At 35.0% G+C, this 18,989-nt stretch overlaps 1 long non-coding RNA gene across 1 annotated transcript; it reads right to left on the bottom strand.

The window, feature by feature from the left end:
• Positions 1–537: 537 nt before the first annotated feature.
• LOC138899425 (uncharacterized) lies at positions 538–9,587 on the bottom strand. The gene is made up of 2 exons (XR_011411029.1): positions 9,009–9,587; positions 538–782 (listed from the first exon to the last, which is right to left on the bottom strand). It is a non-coding gene; the product is annotated as an uncharacterized lncRNA (long non-coding RNA).
• Positions 9,588–18,989: the final 9,402 nt, after the last annotated feature.

Below are 18,989 nucleotides of genomic sequence, written 5' to 3'. Positions count from 1 at the left end.
TTAACAAAAAGTACTTTCTTTTCATGATGTAAAAAAAAGTATTTTTCTTTCATTTCAACAAAATGTAGTAAAAAGTATTTTTTTTAATTTCAACAAAAAAAATTTTTTCGTGATGTAAAAAATATTTTCTTTCATTTCAATTAAAAAAAAAATATTTTCTTTCATTTCAACAAAATGAGTATTTTCTTAGAATAAATATTTCCTTTCATTTCAGCAAAATAAGTACTTTATTTTCATGTTATAGAAAGAATACTTTCAGATAGACATTCTAACTTAGCTAGTGATCAAAGACACCTCAACTCAACAAAAATGTGTCTCTTATTGCATGTAGTCATGGCATTCCTCGGGAATTTGAAACAAATTTTGCATTTTTATTGTAGCTAAAATAAAAGTCATCGCATATGTTAAAAAAAAAAAAAGGTTGCCCGGTACACTAAGCTTTTGCTATGTACGGGGTCTGAGGAAGAGCCGACTACAAGGGTCTATTGTATGCAGTCTTATGCTGTATTTCTAGAAGAGATTGTTTTCGCTGCTCGAACAAGTGATCACATATGATTAGTATAATATGAAACCATCATCATATGAGACATGCCATTCTTGCCTACAAGGTGGAGCATTTTCATCATACTCAGCACAACAGCTCCATCTCTTTTTCCAGTTTTTTCTTCCTGTATTTGGCCTCTTATCCTTGTCGTTCCACTTATAAACGATTACTCCAGATCCGTCGTTCCATTCTCCATTGATTCCTTGGTGAGGCGGAGCCAGCGAAAATAGTCCTTTATCTCATGTTGGTGCTCAAAAGCAAATATCCTGTAATTGTATGTAGAAGAAGAGGAACTAAGAAGTGTAATGCAGAAGAAAGAAGAAAGAAGATGAGAAAGAAGACAGAATGAAGAAGAAGAAGAAGATAGCATCAGAAAATATTATTCTGTTGTATTGAATATGTGTGAATATGTGTGTATATATAATACACTTGTCCAACTAACTTAACCACCTATTAGATTCCTATTGGTGGAGTATAATAAAAATGACTAATCTACCCTTATGTAACACCTTTCTCAACACTCCCCCTCAAGTTAGGAATTGCAAAAATATTCAAAGTTCCTAGCTTGGAATTGAGATATTCATGCTGAACTCGATTGAGTCCTTTAATCAGAATGTCAGTTGGTTGATCTCTTGTAGGAATATACTTTGTTGTGATCAATCCTTGTAAGATTTTTTCTCTAATGAAATGGCAGTCAATTTCAATATGTTTGGTACGTTCATGATAGACTGGATTTGCAGCAATTTGCATGGCTGCTTTGTTGTCGCTATATACATTAACAAGATGTTTGACATTAATTCCTAATTCTGTTAGTAGTCCAATTAGCCAAATCAACTCTGCTACTGTTGATGCAAGACTTCTATATTTAACTTCTGCTGAACTTCTGAAAACAGTGGTTTGTTTCTTTGATTTCCAAGCGACTAAAGATTCACCAAATTTGACCAAATAACCAGACACAAATTTTTTAGAGTGAGGACAAGCTATCCAATCTGCATCACAATATGCTATAATTTCATTGTTGCTTTTAGTGGATAAAAGAATTCCTTGTCCTGGTTGTTGCTTTAGATATCTCACAATTCTGAGTGCAGCTTCCATATGAAACTTTTTTGGTTTTTATAAAAATTGGCTCAATGTTTGAACAATAATGAGATATCTGGTCGAGTCATGGTTAGATATAGCAGTTTACCAATCAATTTTTTATAAGGATTCTGATTTGCCAGTTCTTCATCTTCAGAAATAACCTCCTTGCCTTTGTTGGTATATTCATCATACTCTTTTGTTGTTAACTTCATATTGAAATCCAAAGGAGTTATAGTAGGTTTGGCTGCTCCCAGACCTGCTTCTGAAATCAATTCTAGGGTGTATTTCCTCTGATGCATTAGGATTCCTTGACTAGATCTTGCAAACTCAATACCTAGAAAATATTTAAGTTCACCCAAGTCTTTCATTTTGAACACTTGCTGTAAACCTGTCTTAGTATCTTTAATTAGATTTAGGCTATCTCCAGTAATAAACATGTCATCAACATAAACTAAAACTATAGTGATACCTTCTGAAGTCTTTTTAAAGAACAGGGAGTAATCAAATTGACTCTGATAAAAGTGAGCTTTCAGTAAAGCCTCAGTTAGCTTGGCATTCCATTTCCTGGGTGCTTGTTTCAATCCATACAAGGATTTAATAAGTTTACATACTGGTTTTGTCTCCCCTTGATTGTTAAATCCTTGAGGCAAATCCATGTATATTTCATCATGTAGATCCCCTTGAAGGAATGCATTATATACATCCATTTGATGTATATGCCACTGTTTAGTAGCATCTATTGCTAGAACAGTTCTTACAGTTTTTATTTTTACCACTGGTGAAAAGGTTTCTTGGTAATCAATTCCTTCTTTTTGGCTAAATCCTTTTGCAACCAATCTTGCTTTAAATCTTTCTATCTCCCATGTAGCTTTATATTTTATTTTGTAAATTCACTTTCACCCTATAGGTGATTTCCCTTCAGGCAGTGCAACTATGTCCCAAGTGTGGTTGTTTTCTAAAGCTTCAATCTCAGCCTTCATAGCATCTAGCCATCTAGGATCTTTGATAGCTTCATGATAGTTTGTAGCTTCAGAAATAGAAGAAGATGCAGCAATAAAAGATTGATAGGTAGGAGAGATATTTTCATATGATATGAATTTAGATAAGGCATAGGGATTATCTTGATGAATGTTTAAAGATACAAAATCTTTAGAGTGATGGTCTTTTGTCTCTGCTTGACTTTCTCAAAAATTCTTCTGTTGAAGTTTGCTGACTGATTGATTGAACATGAGTAATATTTGAAGGTAAAGTATCAGTTGTTACCTCAGTTGATGTGTGTTGTTGTGAGGTTCCAGAAGTAGTACATTGTGTATGATCAGTTGTTACTTCACTTGTTTGGAAGTCAGTATGATTTTCAGCAGTGAACTGATTGACTGCATCATATGTTATTGTTTGAAGACTGTTGTTGTTCATGAAAATAGGTAGACCTTTATTTTGGTTGAGAGTTTTGAATGGAAAAGTATCTTCTTTGAAAATAACATCTCTGTTGACAAAGAAGGTCTTGCTATTAAAATCATACAGTAGATACCCTTTTTGAGAAGTTGCATATCCCATATGAATGGCTGCCTTAGATCTTGGCATCAGTTTATCTTGTTCTTGCACTATCTTTGAAAAGCATAGGCATCCTAGTACTTTAAGATGTTTTAGAGATGGCTTCTTTCCATACAATTTCTCATATGGAGACATGTTGGCTCGAACTGAACTTGGCATTCTATTAATCAAATAGGCTGCAGCTAATACACAGTATCCCCAGAACCTTATAGGTATATGTCCCTGAAATCTAATTGCTCGTGTGACTTCTAAAAGATGTCTGTGTTTTCTCTCAGCCACACCATTATGTTATGGTGTGTAGGCACAAGTAGTCTGATGAATTATCCCAAGATTAGTGAACATATTGTTGCAGGTTGTATTGACAAACTCAGTACCATTGTCAGTTCGAATGACTTTAATTGTTTTGTTAAACTGAGTCCTTACAAACATTATGAATTGTTAAAGAATAGTGCATACATCAGACTTAAGTTTGAGCAAAAACAACTACGTAGTTCTGGAGAAATCATCCACCACAGTTAAGAAATACTTGTTACCATCAAATATAGCCGCTTTATATGGGCTCCAAAGATCTATATGAACCAAATCAAATGAAACAGTAGACTTAATGCAACTATTAGGAAAAGGCTGCCTTGTTTGCTTTGCACATGGGCATACATCACATTTATTTATTTTTTCTGCCATAAGCTCTAGAGTAATAGGTAGTAACTTTCTAAGTACATTTGCTGATACATGTCCAAATCTCCTGTGCCACAATTCTATATCCTCTGCTGAGTTGATATCATAGCGTGTTGGTCTTTCAGTAGCTGCTAGAGTAACTTCACTATAATTGTTTCCTGCTGTTTGACTTCTTAGTATATACAACCCATCATTTTTTCTACCGATCGCTTTCACCTTCCTAGTGAAGAGTTCCTGAAAAATGCAACAACCATGGAAGAAAGCTACTAAGCATCTCAACTCTTTTGTCAATTTAGAAACTAAAAGAAGATTACATTTGAACTGAAGAATACAAAACACATTAGTTATTGTGTTTCTACTTGCTATGGTACTGGCTCCAGTGTGTGTAACCTGTATCACATCTCCATTAGGCATGAACACTCTTTTTGGATACTGAGTTTGCACTATAGTAGACTTATCCAACAAGTTCATATCTGCTACCATATGATTGGTAGCCCCAGTATCTATTATCCAATCTTTAAAATACTTAGATGTATATGCTACATTGGCACTAGAAGTTGGCCCAGTATTGATGTTGTTTAGAAAATGGAGGATCTGCTCATACCGCTCTTTAGTAAATGTGCAACTAGTCAGTTGTCCTTGCAAATTTAGTTGATTACTCATATTTTGTCCTATAGATTGATTTGCAGCATCTATCAATCCAGTGAACTAACCAAATGTATAGTTCTATAAATTGTCTTCATTTAGGATATTGTAAGCAACTGCATTATTGAACCTTATATTTTCATTGTTCTGAGTTGCAGACTCAGTCAGTGTGTTATGAGCAGTATAGTTCCCAACTCCCCCTTTCTTCCTGAGTTTAAAGTCTGTGGGATATCCCACAATCTTGTAACAATTTTCCTTGCTATGACCTTTGAGTTTGCAAAACTCACATTGAACATTGTAGTTCTTTCTTACTTTCTGATTAAACCTTTAATTTTCACCTATTCTTGAATACATAGCCACATCATATTGACCAGCCACATTAGTTGGATTTGCACCTAACAACCCTGCTGAGGCTGCTACTATTTTTTTACTTTCATCACTGATTATCATTGCATGCGCCTGATTCACAGTAGGCATTGGACTTATTAATAGTATTTGGCTTCTTGCTTGACTGTATGAGTCATTCAACCCCATCAAGAACTGGAACAATTTCAATTTCTGTAAATATACCACAAAATCCCTTGATTTTTCACAATCACAACCAGGTAATGGAACCAATATTTCAAATTCTTCCCATAAATCCTTCAACTTCGAGAAATAGACAGATACAGATGCAGTTCCTTGACATGAGGTAGCAATTTCTTTGTGCAGATTAAAAGATCTTGCACCATCTACTTTGTTAAATATTTCAAACAAATCATTCCACACAGCCTGTGCACTTGAAGCATATATAATTCCACCTAATAATCCACTAGCCACAGAATTCATAATCCAAGAAAGAACTATTGCATTAACTCTTTCCCAATGATTCCACATTATTTCTGGAAATTTTTCTTTAGCACAAGAACCATCTACCAACCCCAATTTGTTCCTACCCAAAAGAGCTACCCTCATCAATCTAAACCAAATAGAGTAGTTTTCGATACCTGTCAATTGAAATGATATGATTTGAATTCCACTTAAATCCGACGGAGACAGGAATAATAGGTGATTATAATCTATTCCAGGTGCTTGATTCACCCCTAGCATAGGAGTTGGAGCTGGAGTTTGTGCATGTTGTTCATTTGTATAATTTTGTTGGATCGCCGCCATTGTTGATCAAGAATGTCAAGAACACTAAACAGAGAGTAGTTGATTTTGTTGAAGAATGATCGAACCACAAGCTAGAGATTACTAGCTGGGCTCTGATACCATGTAATTGTATGTAGAAGAAGAGGAACTAAGAAGTGTAATGCAGAAGAAAGAAGATGAGAAAGAAAACAGAATGAAGAAGAAGATAGCATCAGAAAATATTATTCTGTGTATTGAATATGTGTGAATACACGTGTGTATATATAATACAATTGTCCAACTAACTTAACCACCTACTAGATTCCTATTGGTGGAGTATAATAAAAATGACTAATCTACTCTAGGGTTGTTCAAAACCGAACCGAAACCGTTATCCAAACCGAATCGATAGTTTATTGACTTATTGGTATCAGATTATCGGGGTAATGGATGGTGAACGGATTGAGATTGTATAACTAACGTCTTAACAGTTTGGAGGCGTATTACTCAATTTTCTTATCGGTAAACCGTTAACCCGTTAAGAATTTTTATATTTACTCTTTTACCCCTATGTATATAAAGTACTATTAAAACCCTAAATGGCTAAATCCCTAATTTATATATTCTAATTCTCAATTGTCTGCAGCCACTAGAGGCAGAGAAGTCGTCAATCTTGGCTCTCTCTTGAACTGAGAACTGAGAAGTCGAAAAATCAAAATCTCAATTATTAATACGTGTATGTCTCTATGAGCAGTCTTGATAGTATTAAAAATTTGGTTAATACGTGTATGACAGTATGCATAGTCTTGAAGACTCTTCAATTAAAAAATATCGTTTGGTTAGGTCTTAGATGATATTAAAAATTTAGTATTGATTTGAAATTGATTAGTATTGATTGAATGATTGTTCAAAAAATTTCTATTTGGTTTAGCCGATAAGCCACCCGATAATTATTAATCTGATACCAATCCGTCCGTTGTCTTATTGGATGGCTAGCGAATTACTCCATTTATAATCCGATAACCATTAAGCCGAACCGTTAAACGTAATTATCCGCCCGATTCGCCCGATAAGCACCCCTAATCTACTCTTATATAACACCTTTCTCAACACATCCATATGGATAAGATGATCAAAGTTTGAATAGCAGCGAAAGAAATTAACGAATAGAAGCTAGAAAGTCAAGTGACTCACTAATCATGCATCAATCTCACACAACTGATTAATTTGCCACAGTAAACACTACTGAGAAATGCCTTCTATTCACTTCAAAAAATCATATTTTTGTACTCTTAAACTAAAAGATTCAGCAACGAAATAGGAAATGAAAGCAACGGTACTAGGATTAAGGGAAATGGTCCATATAAAGGAAGATTTTTCAAATAATTAATTTGATCTTGTGTAATAAGGTCTGCGTACACACTGCTCTCTTCAGACCACACTTGTGGGATTATACTGGGTTATGTTGTTGTTATCATGTGTGATAAGGACAACAGTCACTTATCTAGATAAAAGCATACTATACCATTCAGGGAAAATGACAGGACATCGTGGCAACTCAACTAATTCACCTAAACCTACTATCTATGTTGCTCGAACTTTTCAAAAATGCAGTTGCACCTCTCTCAGATCCTTCAAAAATATACCACTTTAGTAGGATCTGACACGTATCCCGTATCCTGCGACATTTTTAAGAGTGCAAGCAAAATGTACATAGCTCCGCAACTTAAAGATAAATGGCAGGACATCGTGGTAACTCAAACAATGGTATTCACCTAAACCTATGGCTATAGCTCCAGACCAAACCAGAACGCAGACGGTGGCAATTCTAGATATCCAAATGTACGGTAGACCTATATTGCTCGTACTCTTCAAAAATACCGTCGGTTGTGTCTCGGATCCTCCAAAAGTAGTACCTTTTTTGAGGTTCCAACACGGGTGCAACAACATTTTTTAGAGTATGAGCAATATAGCAGCGGACTACCCCGGAAACTCTCATGCTCCTATTTTTCCCTAAACCTATTCTCTCTATCTATGTTCGTTCCTCTTTCTTCTTCACATACATTTCCAGTTTTCTCTAATAACCTCAATCACTTCAAAGTTCTTTTTTCAGCTTCTGGCATACAAAATTGCAGCAGATTCAACACAACTGTTTTCCTTCAGATGAGAACATGTTACTTGACGCTATACAACCCAAACGTCTTATCCTCCTCCGACCTGCTCATCTATAACTTATATGTTGGTTGGAAATATATAATTAGTTGCCTGAACTGTTTTCTAATAATGTACAAAGAAATATCTGAATTCTAGGGGTAGTTGCCTGAACACTCTGCCTCATAATTATTAATTCTGTTTAACATTATCCCCTTTTTTCTATATTCCAAATTCATCTACTTAACACTTTACTTTCACTTATTCCATTTTCAAATGAAAGAGGCAAAAGGGGGATAAGACGAGCTTCTTACTGAGGCGAGCGAGGTTCATTGATTCTTTAAAATATATACTTTGAAGAAGTATTAGCAAAATCAATGCGACAAACTAAAAACTTCTTTTACTAGAAGACCTTAGGACTTCTTATGCTGCTCAACTTCCCCATAAATATGCAGAGCCATAACCAGCTACGCTGCTTGGACCCTCTAAAATGCTGTCGCACTTGTGTCTGATCCTCCGATATTTTCGAACGTTGGAAGATCCGATACACATGCAATAACATTTTTGAAGAGCTTGAGCATAGGTAACCAGATAAGCTTTTCCATTTTGGGAAAAAATAAATAAATAAAGTGAATCGAGCACCTAATTGGTAACTAGAAACTTCTGATAAGACGCATATATTTAAGCTGGCGATGCAACACAAAAACAAGGGAAGAATAAAATAAAGTGAATCGAGCACCTAATTGGAAATAATTTTTTGCAGAAATACAGAGTAAGACTGCATCAGGAGCTTAGTGGTCCGGCCTCTTCTCCGGACCACATACATAGCGTGAGCTTAGTGCACCGAAATACCCCTTTTACATGTAATATAGGCAACACTAATTTGAAAGGATTATTTTGAGCAATCACTTTATGTGCCCTATTATAAGGGACAAAATGATTCCTTCAGACGACAAAAGGCAAACTTTTGGACAAAAGTGAAGTTCCAAAGCATGCCATCAAATCACCAATAGTCGTTTACGCGAAAGTTTTTGTAAAACTTTGATCAACTCTTACAACTTAAACTTCCGATAATTAAACTAAGTTAATTCATTCCAAAGTCTTTCCGAAACCGGGAAAGTACTTATTATTCAGCTATTTCTAACCATTTTTATTTCCTACCAAGAAACATAACTCATAACACTTATATTCTTTATATAGAGAAAATAGAAACAAAGGGAAGCAGAAAAATCAAGAAATGGGAGATGATAACTACCATTAGTGTGGCCGTGGAAAGAGCAGGTAATAGGGGAATTATCTTTGTCTTTATAAAGAGTATTGCACCTCAAACATTTCTTCTTATTTTGGGAATTCACAATTTGCAGTCTTTTTCCAGCTCCTCTTTCTAAAGTTGGTTTTCGCCTACAAGAAATATTTGAAGAATTGGGAAACAATATATTTTGGGGAAGAAGATTTTTGTAAACCAAAGTCATTAGAAGAAATGAAGAAACGGTTAGAAGCTGCTCGCGGAAAGCTGGAAAGTTCACAACTGATATCAGTGGCTACCATTTGGCGTCGTTTCAATTTATTTGACATAATTAAACTCGGAAAAACTTTAACTAAAAAAATGACAAAAAATTATATTTTGTAATCTTAAGCTTGTCATAACAGTAACATTTGATATAAAATTTCTGTAGTCCACTTGGATTGGACTGGATTGGGTTTAATTCGTTTTGACGGCAAAATGAAAGTTAGCATAATTATGAAGAAGAAAGTTATTATTTGATTTAAGTATTCAATATCCGAAGTTGCTAGTTCTATTAATGTTGAATCTGGTTCTATTAATGTTGAATCTGGTGGACTATTAATGTAACAATTCCATATTTTTATGGAATATTTTATACAAATAGCTAAGACAGATATATTATTTATTTTTTCTAACTGATATATTATTTTGGGTAGTCACGTCTCTTGGTCCTTGAAGTAAAGAAATAATGTTATTAGTCCTCAAATTTCAAAGAACACCTAATACATTTGGTATTTAATTTCCTTTTGTTCTTGAAATTAGGCAACTTTGTTGTGTTATATATTAGGTAAAGAGTATATTTGTTGCGTTACCAAAGAAGTAATAACTTCCAAAGAAGTTAGCGCTATTTGAAAATGAAGTAAATTATTAACCGTGTCATAAAAATCACATTCTATTATCTCTAAAAGGAATATGTGCATTTAAAAGATTTTTATAATACGCTCAATCGTAATTTAACTTATGGAAATCATATATAGCTTAAAAGGTGTGGACCTTAATTACAAGATATACTTGAAATGCAATTGTAGTTTCCCCAATATAGGTTATGTGAATAGCAAAGTCCTTTTTAGTCAAATTTGCAGTTAATCAACTAATGCCTGGAGTATGTTTCCATCAGTGGAAGCTTGGCTAAAGTTTTATTAACTACAACAAGAGCTAGGACATGATGCTATTTAAAATGTATAGACTTTTTCACTGATCTATTTTTTTAAAAACATTTACGCAATTCTTCATTTTATTTGTTTGGCAAAGTTTTAATGAACAATTAATGCTTGGATGGCTTTGGATTCTTTGACAAATAGTAGTAGTCAACCAATTTAAAAACAATATCCAATATTTTTCTAAAATATCCTTTTCTTTGTCAAGATCAGACTAGGTCTTCAAAGCAATCTCGACGTATGACACATGGCGAATTTATGTTGAAGATAAAATGAGAGAAAAAGATTAAGTATAAGACGTGAACAACCAAAATTTTAACTATTTTTTTGAAAGAAGAATTTTCTAGGAAAACTCATTGTTCAAAGTGAAAACTATCGTTCTCATTTAATAATTAAAATAAAAATGTTGCACTTGAAATTTCATAATTTGGTATTCTTGTTACCTTCACTATAAGAAATACGATTTTTAAGTGACGACAAATCACGGCGAAGGGCTATCTTGACGGTTCCTATATATCTACATCAAGTTTTTACGATAATATTGTTTTGTCAAATACTTTCTAACCGATAGAATTCGAGGGTCCACCAAACTATATAAAAAATCAGATTCTCTATTAGTTTCCACACATTATGCACACACATAGTAAGTAAATGACACTGAGAGTTTTTACGTGAAAAATTCCCAGCTCACGGGATTAAAAATCACGACCTATCCTTGTAAGATTTCAATTTTACTACTGAGAAAACTTTTAGATTACAACCTATTGTAACCTAAAAATTAACTTCTTAATCCCTCACTAACTTGTAACAATCCTATTACAAGCCACTTTGTAATACCTTTATTACAAAAACTTTACAACTCGACTAACTCTAGCCAAGATACAAACGCAAGGGTTTATGATTTACAAAGAGTTTCCTACACAATGCTTCTAAGTAAGCTAAGTAGGAATTACAAGTAAGAACTTTGACAAAGGTGCAACTCAACTAAGGACATATAATAACTTGATATGGGAAACTGGTCCGTAGCAGTGTTGTTCTTTGTTCTTGATGCACTTGAGAATCGTTTTCTGGATGATCAATCACTGTGGTAGTGCTTGAGTGAATTCTCGAAGTGTTCAAGTGATGTTTTGTCTTTGGTTTAATGTTAATATAACATTGATGACATCACTTGAATGATGTAAGCAACTTGGGTACAAAATCCTTCCCAATGGAGTTGACTACTGCACTGTGTTGTACTGCTACATGTGCAGGCAGCCACTTTCCAGCTGTTGGAGGGTTGACTGGTACGATCACCAGGGGAACTGATGTCCATCTGTTCTCTTTGTTGATTCTTTAGCTTCTGAAAGACTAATGAACCTCTCAAGCTTAAGTCTGGTTATTTTCACATGCTTAAGAATGTGTATCAGGTTCCTTATCTGGTTCTTGACATTAAGTTTGTTAGATCATCAAAACATAAAACAAGATACTTATAACCTATCATTAACTTTTACTAAAGGACTAATGCTAGCTAGGTATATTATGACTTGTGATCACCTAATTTTTGACTATATTTGAATTTTTATCACCTTCTACTATGTAAATATTCTTAGAACTTTAATACTATATTTTTTTAAGCTTTGTTATACTTTTCTTTTATATATAGGGTAAGAATTAAAAATAATTTAAAAGTTCAATTATTACTATTAATATTAATTTTATTTTTATGTTTATTTTAAAATAAAATAAATTAAAAAATCAGAAAAAAAATTAAATATTTTTTAAATTTCGGATGGGAATAAAAAATAGGAAAAGTAGAAGTATGGAATTAAAAAGTAAAAGTAAAAGTAGGTGAAAATTATTTTTTTAAAGTAAAAGAAAGTGAAATTTTTTTAAAATAAAAGTAAAGAATGTGGAAATTTTAAAAAATGAAAAGTAAAAAAAAGTTGGAATTAAAAAATAAAAGTAAAGGTCGGTGAAATTTTTTTTAAAAAAATAAAAGAAAGTGGAAATTAAAAAAAAATAAAAGTAAAATAAGTGGAAAATAAAAAAAGTAAAGTAAAAAAAGTGAGAAATTAAAACAATAAAAGTAAAGGAAAGTGGGGAATTATTATTTTTATTTTTAAAAAAAGAAAAATGGGAAGTGAGAATTCTTTTTAATTAAAAAATAGAAAAAATAAAAATATTCTGAAAAAATTCTGAAATTTATTTTTCTATAAATAGAAGAGAAATATGATAAGAAAAGAGGGGATAGGAAGAGAAAAAGAGAGGAGGGAATTGAGAGAAATATTTTTCTTCTTCTACATTAAGGGAATTTCTAATCGTGTCGTTCTATTTCACTCTTTCTTTCGAAAAATCTAGCAATTCATCACCCCGTTTAAGACTCAAAAATTCTCCAAATTCAAGCCTAAAAACACCTTTGAAGTATCCTAATAAATGTAACAAGGTTCCGACTTTGTATCTCCGTCTTCGTCGAGGTCACCACGGTCCTGAGAATAAAGTTGATTTGCTAGAGGTATTTTATTTTTCAGATCTTGTCTTTATGACTTATTGAAATTTTAAGATCATTAATTGTTTGATTAAACATTAAAGCCTGGGATAATATATATTGTTATTTGGAAGATTTGTTTCTTTTGGCCCTTTCTGTATATTTCTTTTTGTTTGAAAAATGGCGTGATATTTGGTTCCCTTAGTTGATGTTTTGTTGTTTGGATCTTTTGTTTTAATTTCTTGACTTGTGAATTAATATTATCTTAGCTATCATTATTTTAGTTTGTTTAATAAAAATTTAATCTCTTAAGTATATAAACATTGATGTGAAGAACAATGAAAAATGAGTTTCGTTCCAATTCTTAGGAAAGAAAGCAGATTTGGGCCTACAGAGCTGGCCCAACTCCAAAACTCCGCTACTATTCGCCCATCCATGACTTGCAATGAAGATAATTCTCTAAACTGTAATAATAGTAAAGTAATACACTTTTTCATAATAGTAATTTTCATAACCTATAGCGCTTTTAATTAATCTATCGTGATTATGTACACATTCGCGTGACATGATTACGATTCCCGAAAAAATAAAATCAAAGTACGCGTTCGCCCGACTTTGGCCAAAACAATCTTGATAATTAATAAATCGTGATTAATTGTGTACACATACGCGTGACATAATTTTAAGCTCCCTAAAATAAAACGGATTTACGCACACGTGATCCGTTTCAAAGATTAAATCCATAACGCCATAATTAAAAGCGGGTAAAAAGGTAAATGTACATAAGTTTAAAAATGAGTAATAAAATAATTTAATTAAGCCAGGTATAATTAAAGCGACCGTGCTAATACCCCGGAACTCGGGAGTATCTCACACCTTCTCCCGATTAAACAGAATTTATTACCCGGTCTTTTGTATTCGCGGACCAAAAATAGAGTCAACTTCCTCGATTTGGGATTCTAAAATAAACCGGTGACTTGGGACACCATAACAATTATTCCAAGTGGCGACTCTAAACTAAATTAAATAATCTCATTTCGATTAATGTCACTTTAATTAAAAAAAATTCCCTATCCCTCGGCAAAAAAGAGGTGTGACAGCTCTGGTGACTCTGTTGGGGACAAGAACCCAAAACTTTTGGTTCAGGGTTCAGAATTCGAGCTTGTAATGTGATCTATACTTGGCTTTCTTGATTGTTGATATTACTGTATTTGTGGGCCTAATTTGCTAATTGCCGCTCATTTACCGCTTTGATATTATTTGAACTATATATACTGCTTTCTTACGCCTCTCTTCTGAGTCTTCTGAATTTATGGTGCACACGTGCGCGTGACCCACTTTTCTATTAGAGGTCATATCAAATAGAATGAGGCTGGATCAGTAACTAGGCCAGGTACACTTTCATGCTCCCGGTACGTTGCCCCCACCTCGGCTCGAGCTGTCCGCTTGGGTAAGTCAGGTCTAAAACATTCCCTCCCAGGATTTTAAACCTAGAATAACATAGCCTCGTGTCGGATCCCTAGTAGGAACGTTTGTTTGCATCACGTGCATTTGACTTTGGGGACTCAACATATGGGTTGGGTCCGTCTAGGACAGGTGTACCCGATAATTACAAGACCATCCTGATGCACCTTATGTGCTACATGTACATTATATTGATTCAGTTAGTTCATGTTGACCGATTTCAAAAACATAAAAATAAGAATTGAGAGAAAATCAGAAGAAAGAAAATAAGAGAGAGAAAATTTACCCGATTTTCAAAAAATCTTGGTATTTGAAAATCCAAAAACCCTCTAAATAATTTACCCCAAAACGATTATTATAAAATAAGATTAAATTTTTCCCAAAAATAAAAGTGTCATCCCATTCCTGAAATATTGACCGAATTACGCGGGTCTGATTCTCACCGGATGTGAGATACATAGGGAAACCTCATCGGTTCCGACCCCAAATTTAAAATAAAATAAAAAATATTTTCCCTTTCCTTAATTCCTTCTTAGAATTCTTTCCTTAGAAAATCCTAAAAAAATAAATTAAATCCAAAAATATTTTCCTTATTTTCCAAAGTCTTGCATTCGAAAAACAAAAGAACAAAACAAAATTCAAATCAAAATCCAAAATATTTTCTTCCTTCTTTAGAATTCCTTCTTTAAAAAAATTCAAAATTCTATAAAAAGAAAAAAAAACTCAAAATAATAATAATATTTAAAAGTCTTTATATAAAAATAAAAATAAAAATAAAAAATGGGTCAGTTTATTCTCGATCTTTCTGAACTACGTAATGATCTGATTCATGCGGCGTCATGATACGTAGGCAATCCCCATCGGATTCGAGCATAGCCATAAACAAATTGAGTGAAAAAATAAATCGAAAAAAACATTGAGTGAAAAATAAAGAAAAGAGTGACAAAAAATAACAGAAAAAACAAAGAGCGAAAAACAACAAAAAGAGAAAGAAAAAGAAATCAAGATATGAAAAAAAATCAAAAAACAAATTCAAAAAAAAAGAGCCTCTGGAGATGGAATCAGTTTGCCCCTGTTGGTGAATCATATTCAAGCTTGTTCCAAAAGCTAATCAGGCTAGGTCTGCTGCAGCTAGTGGCCCCGAACCAGCCGAACCCCGAGTACCCCTCGCACCAAGCTAATGCTAGATGTGAATACCACTCTGGAGCAGTGGGACATGATACAAAGGACTGTTGGACCCTCAAAAAGGCATTTGAAGACTTGATGATCCAGCACTGAAAGCCACGGTAGCCATTGCCGCAGCAGAAGAGAAACCTAAAAACGGGCGTCAAACTTGAAAAGTTATTTGTCAAAAGGGACTCTCGGTAGCCGGTCTTGCTATCTTTTTTGCGTCCGGATTATTTTAGGGTGTAATCTGGACGTTTTACTTTTATTGTCTTATTTTCTGATGTAAACTCTTCTATCTTTAAAAAAAAAAATTAAAAATCAAATCAAATGAAATTAATATTTCATTGAATGTCTCTTTTCTTAATCTTGTCACCTTTTTTATTCTCTTTTTTAGTTCTGTTAATGCAGATTTTAATGACATGACATGCTTGCGAACTTCATGCCTAGATCCTAAAATGATGTCAGACCTCGAAATAATGAATCAAGAAGCAGAATGGGTTAAAGATAAGGCTTGTGAGAAAATAAATAAAGAATTGGACCAGTAGGCCATGTCCAAGTCCGAATGAAATCAAAAGAAGTTGAAATTCCCTCTCTTCGGATCATTATTGAAACCAAGATTGAGGATAAAGATTGGGTCAAGAATCGATTGGAACAATTGATACTGATTGATGAAAAGCGATTGGCTGCAGTTTGTCACGGGCAGTTGTACCACCAAAGACTGGCTAGTGCCTACAACAAGAAAGTGTGGCCAAGAAAATTTAAAGTGGGGCAACTCGTTCTGAGATGTATACTCCCGCATCATGAAGAAGCTAAAGGAAATTGGCTCCAAATTGATGTAGTCAAAAAGGTATTATGTTTGACCCTTCACGCACCTTTAATGATCTTAGATTGGGATAACAAAGGCTTTCATTCTCGCTACCCAAATACCATTAACCCTTTTTGCCAACCCTTTGAGCCGATTACCTTTTTTTGACTACCCTCTTTGGAACCTGAAGGAGTTATTGAAAAGAAAAAAAACCAAGAAAGAAAAAAAAAGAAAAAGGAAAGAGAAACAAAACAAAATAGACAGAAAGATAAAAGAAGAAAAAAATAGTTCATGTTACCTTGAACTACATTTGACTTGATTCTGAAAGGATACGTAGGCAGCCTCTCTCTAAGGTTCAGTCACACCAAAATAAAAATTCACATTCCCCCAAAAGTTGAAACTGGGGCAGATGTTATAATGGTTTGGGGATGGTTTTGCCTGAAAGGTTCCAAAGTTGTAATTCAATCCAAATCTTTTTTTACCTAAATATTTTTCAAGTCCTTCCGATCAATCAACGAGAATGTTCAAAGTTGGAGGATACAGTCACTTGGATCTGATGCAACCAAAATGAGAGAAATAAAATGAGAGGGTCTTATTGGTGAAAACCCTCACGGACACAATAAGGCGATGGGGAGTAAAGAAACTAAAATAAGAGAGTCTTGTTAGTGAAAACTCGCAAAGAGCACTATAAGGCAATGGTGAGAAGAGAAATGAGAGAGGTCGGCTAGTGAAAACTCGCAAAGGGCACTACTGATCGAGTAGAGGATCCTCACAGTCACTAGTATCGACATAATCCCGGGCAAGGTTTCTCGGTTTCGAGGCAAAAGTTATGATGAATTTTTAAGGGTCGGACGGTTTACAAAGATCATGCGTCCAGCCCAAGGAATGTCATGTTCATTGAAGTCCGCATGTACTCAAGATAAGTCCTTCTTTCCTTTCCCCGAAAGGGATACCTCTTGTCTAAATTCATTGTCCATTCCATTGTTTGTTGTTCTTTGAATCCCTTTCAGTCTAACTATGTTCCAAAAACTAAGGCAAATAAGGGATGGCAAGACTGATTTACGGAGCTCTCGTTTGATACAAGCTAATATGCAAAAAAGGCACCCAGATTCGACAAGAGCATCAAGTCGACCCCGACTGGCCATGGAGGCCGATGCTTAGAAAGCAAAAACTCTTGTAAGGAGGAAATCAAATTGAAAATGCCTACAATGCAAAATGAAGTTGAATAGGTTAAGTCCCAAGTGGCTAACCATTTTAGCAAAGTTTAAAAAGTCAAAGGTTCCCCAATGCTCTGAAATTGAAAGTTTTGGAGGAAATAAGTCGAAAGTGAAATGCCATAAAGGCAAAATAAAGTTGAAAAGGTTAAGTCCCACGCGACCAACCGTCATGTAAAAGCTTGAAAAGTCAAAGTCTCTTCGGGGCCAGAAACGCAAGTGGTATTCACGAAACATCTAGTGGCAGGTTGAAATCATCATCAAAAGAAGAAGGGCACAAAGCCAAGATGCCAAAGACATCAAGGCCACAAACCGACCATCACTTTTAAAACTCACATTTTTTCTTTGTTTAAAGCAGGAACAAAGCAGTGCAGAATGACGATTCCTAAAGGACGAATGTCACCAAAGGTGAGTTTCGCAAAATCTCTATTTTCTTTTATTTTCAGCATACATCACTATTACAGATTATTTACGTAGCTTAACCCAGGTAGAACCTTTTTGCCTAGGGGTTCCAGCTCATAGTTCTGGGTAGAAGTACTCTTCGCCCAGGCTATTTTTCGTAGCTTAACCTAGGTAGAACATTTTCGCCTAGGGGGATCCAGCTCATAGTTCCAGGTAGAAGTACTCTTCGCCCAGGCTGTTTTTCGTAGCTTAACCCAGGTAGAACCTTTTCACCTAGGGGGATCCAGCTCATAGTTTCCGGGTAGAAGTACTCTTCGCTCAGGTTGTTTTACGTAGCTTAACCCAGGTAGAACCTTTTCGCCTAGGGGATCCAGCTCATAGTTCCGGGTAGAAGTACTCTTCGCTCAAGATGTTTTTCGTAGCTTAACCTAGGTAGAACCTTTTCACCTAAGGGGATCCAGCTCATAGTTTCCGGGTAGAAGTACTCTTCGCTCAGGTTGTTTTACGTAGCTTAACCCAGGTAGAACCTTTTCGCCTAGGGTGATCCACCTCATAGTTTCGGGTAGAAATACTCTTCACTCAGGATGTTTTACGTAGCTTAACCCAGGTAGAACCCTTTCGCCTAGGGGGATCCAACTCATAGTTCCGGGTAGAAGTACTCTTCGCCCAGGTTGTTTTACGTAGCTTAACCCAGGTAGAACCTTTTCGCCTAGGGGGATCCAGCTCATAGTTTCGAGTATAAGTACTATTTGCTCAAGATGTTTTACGTAGCTTAACCCAGGTAGAACCTTTTCGCCTAGGGGAATCCAGCTCATAGTTCCGGGTAGAAGTACTCTACGCCCAGGCTATTTTTCGTAGCTTAACCCAGGTAGAACCTTTTCGTCTAGGGGATCCAGCTCATTGTTTTTGGGTAGAAGTACTCTTTGCTCAGGTTGTTTTACGTATCTTAACCCAGGTAGAACCTTTTCGCCTAGGGGGATCCAACTTATAGTTCCGGGTTGAAGTACTATTCGCTCAGGATATTTTACATAGCTTAACCCAAGTGGAACCTTTTCGCCTAGGGGGATCCAGCTCATAGTTCCGGGTAGAAGTACTCTTTGCCCAGGCTATTTTTCGTAGCTTAACCCAGGTAGAACCTTTTCGCCTAGGGGGATCCATCTCATAGTTCCGGGTAGAAGTACTCTTCGCTCAGGTTGTTTTTCGTAGCTTAACCTAGGCAGAACCTTTTCGCCTAGGGGATCCAACTCATAGTTCCGGGTAAAAGTACTTTTCGCT

Source organism: Nicotiana tomentosiformis, chromosome 9, assembly GCF_000390325.3.
Source record: "Nicotiana tomentosiformis chromosome 9, ASM39032v3, whole genome shotgun sequence".
Lineage (NCBI taxonomy): Eukaryota > Viridiplantae > Streptophyta > Magnoliopsida > Solanales > Solanaceae > Nicotiana > Nicotiana tomentosiformis.
This window is presented reverse-complemented; position numbering and strand designations above follow the sequence as displayed.